The sequence below is a fragment of the Limulus polyphemus genome, unplaced genomic scaffold (assembly GCF_000517525.1).
Source record: "Limulus polyphemus unplaced genomic scaffold, Limulus_polyphemus-2.1.2 Scaffold1320, whole genome shotgun sequence".
Classification (NCBI taxonomy): Eukaryota; Metazoa; Arthropoda; class Merostomata; order Xiphosura; family Limulidae; genus Limulus; species Limulus polyphemus.
Genome location: NW_013666930.1, coordinates 98,058 through 102,829, shown reverse-complemented (window position 1 = coordinate 102,829; position 4,772 = coordinate 98,058). Strand labels below are relative to the sequence as shown.

Below are 4,772 nucleotides of genomic sequence, written 5' to 3'. Positions count from 1 at the left end.
TAAAATCCTATTTGTTTACCACTAAACAACAGCACATTGCTGTGATGGTTTAAAAGACTTTTCAACTAAAACACCAAGATCTTTTTTCTATAACACTGTTAAGGTTATTTCCATCAAAATTATTCTTGTAATTCAAATTGTAATATCTTACATACATTACCTTGCATTTATTATAATTAAAAGCCATCTGCCATTTATTTGCCCAACTCATCAAATAATTCAAATCTTTTTTGTAAAGCATCAGCATCCTCTTCATAGCTAGCAATATCCAAAACCATTTAATCAAAAGCAGATTTAAATAATTTATTGACCATTCCTCCATCTATGTCATTGATGTAAATAAAAAAAAGCAAAGGTTATAACATTCAACCCTGAAGTGCCTCAGTCCTGGCATTAATCCAGTTTGACTGAACTCCATCATGAAACTGAAAGCATGTTGAGTATCCAACACAATTTTAAACTTTGTTGAATGACTTTGCAACGCACGTTTTCATCAGACTTCCAAAACTTTTCCCACCGTTGATGCAAAACTAATAAGCTTATAATTACTTTGACAATTTATATCTCTTCTCTTAAAAACAGAAGTAACATTAGCGAACTTCCAGTTCCAATCTTCTGACATCTGCCCACTATTGAACTTGAAGGACTTCCAAAAAATAAAACGCAAGTGGCTCACGTTTAATCCTTAAGCTCCTTCAAAATCCTTGGTAGCAATGAATGTTAATACTAATATAGTAATACCACTACTAGAATTATAACTATTAAAAACTATTAATTAGTATTAACGTTAACTTAACGTCTTAAGTATTGCAAAAAAACTGGGCTTATTTGCCTAAAAATAGCTTTTAATTTTATTACGAATTCCGGTACTCCCCAATTTAACTCTGTTTTCCTTTTTAAAGGTAATTAAAATAAAATATTAAACCACCAGTTTGATAATAATAACAATAATAATACGCAAATATTTCTACTTGCATATTTTTGGATCATACCTATACGTGTCACTCATAATTGATCATCAGTCGAGCATTCATAATTACCTCCTTGCCGTTGTATTTCAATACGATTGGAGAGAATATAAATGCGCTACCTATTATGGTAAATATTTTATTTTTATTGCCAACAAAAAATACACTTGGTATTGTTGTACAGAATACAAATGAGAACTCAAAACCATTGTTGAAATGAGTTTACAAAATTTTGTATAACCTAGCGAATGACATTGAAACTATTTCTCCCATAAATGACGAGTTATATTTTTCAACAAATCTAAATTATTGTGTGCTTTAATTCCATTTTCATTTATCTGTATCTGATGTGGACTTTACGTCGAAACATATCACGATAAAATGAAAATTGAAAACGAAGAATGTATTTTTGTGATATTTTCTCAACCAAAAACTAAATAAAATCCTTGCACTATACTAAAGATCACCAACTACTGCAATTTTGAATTCAAATCTTGATGAAACGTTGAGCCACCTGGAGTACAGTGTATTTTCTATTTAGCTGTCACGCTCTGATTATAGAAGACACTATTTCTAATCGTCTAGCTTATCTTTGGCAGAGTTTCATGATGCAGTCTAGCGTTTGAAGACCTACACAACTGTACAAAGTTTAGTCTATTTCTGTCGGGTTTTCATAGAAGAGTCTAGTGCTTGAAGATGCACATAATTTTTTAACTTTTAGCCAGTCTCTGTCGAGTTTTCATAATATAGTCTAGTGCATGAAGACGGATATATAAGCTGTAACATTTATTCATTTAGCCCATTTCGGTCGAATTTTCATAACGTAGTATCCTCCTTATCTCTTTCAAAACTGTCAATCTTGATATAACATATCAACCATTAGGCCATTCAATCCCATAACGGTTAACTTTACGTTTCTTTTTTTTTAACTTTTCTCTGACCGAACTTCTCTTTCACGTGACTTTACTTTTACTACCTGTTTTCGCTCGTCTGATCCCAGCTATTTATACGTCTATCGCTTAGGCCTTCTAGAAATCTCCATAGCCTTGGCATCAATGAATTACAAACACAAAGAAATTAATTAATAATACTACCTACAAACAGTCTTTCATATCTGACACTGATACTTGAAGATGCACATACAAGTTGTGAACATGAAGTATGTTTCTTTTGAGTTTTCATAACATAGCTTGGAGCTTAAAGATGCACACAAGTTTTATAGTTACCTTTGCCACTGAAGGTGACAAAGGTTAAGTTTCTCCTCTGTGTGAGTGTGTTTGTCAGCAATATTTCTCGAAAATGGCTGAATAGATTTGGACGAAAATTGGTATGCATTTGGACTATGGTGCAACTTAGAAGTGGTTAGTTTTTATAGTGTCAAGGTCATAGCAAAGTCATGAAAATGCAAAAAAAAATCCCTATCTGTTAACATAGGGACCAATTTTTCACATAATTTTTCCTCTATAATTCCGCCAAATTCCAGAATTTTATGAAATTTGGTGGGCATATATAGAATATTATTCCTCATTCACCTGCCGAAAAGTGTCCCTGTCCGTTAATAACGACGGACATATGGACACGTTTTTGTATTTTTTGAGGGACGAATATGATCAATGCTGCGTGGCGGAGGTATGCTCTCTATTGAGTACCCATCTAGTTTTAACATGTTTCTGTCAGCTTCTTATAATACAGTCTGACATCCTTTTTTATGAATTTTCTATTATCGGAGTCTTCATGTATAAATTATTAATGTGTTCAGTATTGTATGTGCTCTATCCTGATAATACATCTCTACAAGTGTGATACGCGAATGAAGACTGACGGTCTATACATTTAATATTTGCTTCAACGAATATGTCACAAATATATATATATTTTACGTAAAACTCAACAAAGGCTGTTTGCGCAAAATCGCCCTTAATTTTAAACAGATATACTAGAGGAAAGGCTAGTTAATATAAAGCTCCCACTACCAAATCCTGGGCTACTCTTATCTATTCTTATAATGTATTCACGACCACTAACTGCGGCGTTTTTATGATAACGATGCACGAACAATGAGTCTTCAGATTTACAATCCAGTCATGCTAGCATTAGTATAAGCCCGGCCCCATGTCAGAAGATAGTGTAGCACCTTTATTTATGGAGCTTCTGTTGTTTTTAGTATTCATATAGTGCAAACATGAATTGATAAAATGATATGAAACATATTGCCAATTCCAGAAGACATTTTTTGTTTCTTAAATTTTGAAACATTTGACTGAAATGGTCATATAAAAACACATTATACTAGAGTTTGTATAAGTTTATATCTGCTAGGTGGGGCTATCGACTTGGTTCAAGTTCTGCTGTTGACTATAATGTATACACGTTGTAATCATTCTAAAAATTAAAAACGTTACATGAGCTAACTGAAAGAAATGGGCAATGTCCAAAAAGGCTTTATTCTAAGATGTATTAGCCCTATTAGTTCAAAGTGTTCATTGTTAAAGTCACCAATGTTTCAGTGCAGAGCAGTCGCTCACTTTCAACAATGTTTCTGTGTATACAGCAGGTCTTCACGTCAACTGATGAAGATGCAGTCCATACAATATTCTGAGTCAACTGATAGTTCCTTTTCGAAACACGCCTGAAGAAGGTCTTACAGATGTGATAGTCATTTGCTGTTTACCATCATCTGTGTGAAAACAGTAGTTTTCATTGTTGTTGGATTTGGCAGAATACGGTTTTTAATATTTTCTTAAAATTCGTTACTGTAAAATTTACCAATTTTTATGCGTATGGTAAAAAAAAGGAACAACTATTATAAAATTATCTTAATAATGAAAAAAATCAATCAATTATATTTATTCTATTACTTAAAAGCAGGATCTAAAACGAAATTTTACTGATAGAATTAAAAACTATATTTTCACACAAAAATGACACTGCTAATAGTAATCTTCATATAACACGTATGGTAGCTATAACTCAATCTTAAACATTCCTGCACTTCTTTAATTGTCCGTAAAATATCCTAAAAGTACTAAGACTTGATATATAATCAAACAATTAACACAAACTATTCTCATTTCTTGACACCCTATTATCATAAGAAGTACGAAAACAGTACTAAACTCAAGGTTAAAAAACGAGTTATATTTTAGATATTGCACTAGCCTAGCTAAATTAATTGTGAAACACAAACACACACACACATACAAATATATACACATAGTATTTCGCTTAAATTTTGTTATGGTTTAATGAATTAAAACCTAAAAAATAAAGCATAAGATATAAAAACTTATTTTTTCAGTTGTGTTAAAGTAAATGGCTACAAAATATTTCATTGATTAAAATAGAAACGTAAAACATTTATTCCAGTCGATGTTTGTTTTTGAATTTCGCGCAAAGCTACACGAGGGATATCTGTGCTAGGCGTCCCTAATTTTGCAGTGGGAAGGCAGCTAGTCATTACCACCCACCGCCAACTCTTGGGCTACTCTTTTACCAACGAATAGTGGGATTGACCGTCACATTATAATGCCGCCACGGCTGAAATGGCGAGCATGTTTGGTGTGGCGGGGATTCGAACCCGCGACCCTCAGATTGGGAGTCAAGCGCCCTAACCACCTGGCCATGCCGGGCCTATTCTAGTCAAATTTTTTAAATTATGTTTTCAAGTAAATATGAAATCTGGATAGTTAGGAGTTACTTTCTATGTACATACGATCATTACAGGACGAATTTTACGAGTGCATTTAATTAATTACCATTCACTCTTGAATAGTTTTGATTGTGAATGAAAGTATCATGTTTTTT

At 32.8% G+C, this 4,772-nt stretch overlaps 1 protein-coding gene across 2 annotated transcripts in view; it reads right to left on the bottom strand.

Annotated features, from left to right (window-relative positions):
• LOC111086681 (rho GTPase-activating protein gacF-like) overlaps positions 1 to 1,066 on the bottom strand; it is a 27,896-nt gene extending 26,830 nt beyond the window's left edge. For both annotated transcript variants that reach the window (XM_022390488.1, XM_022390490.1), the window contains exon 1: positions 993 to 1,066. The gene's annotated coding sequence lies outside the window, so the exon portion shown is untranslated. The remainder of the gene's footprint in view (positions 1 to 992) is intronic.
• Positions 1,067 to 4,772: the final 3,706 nt, after the last annotated feature.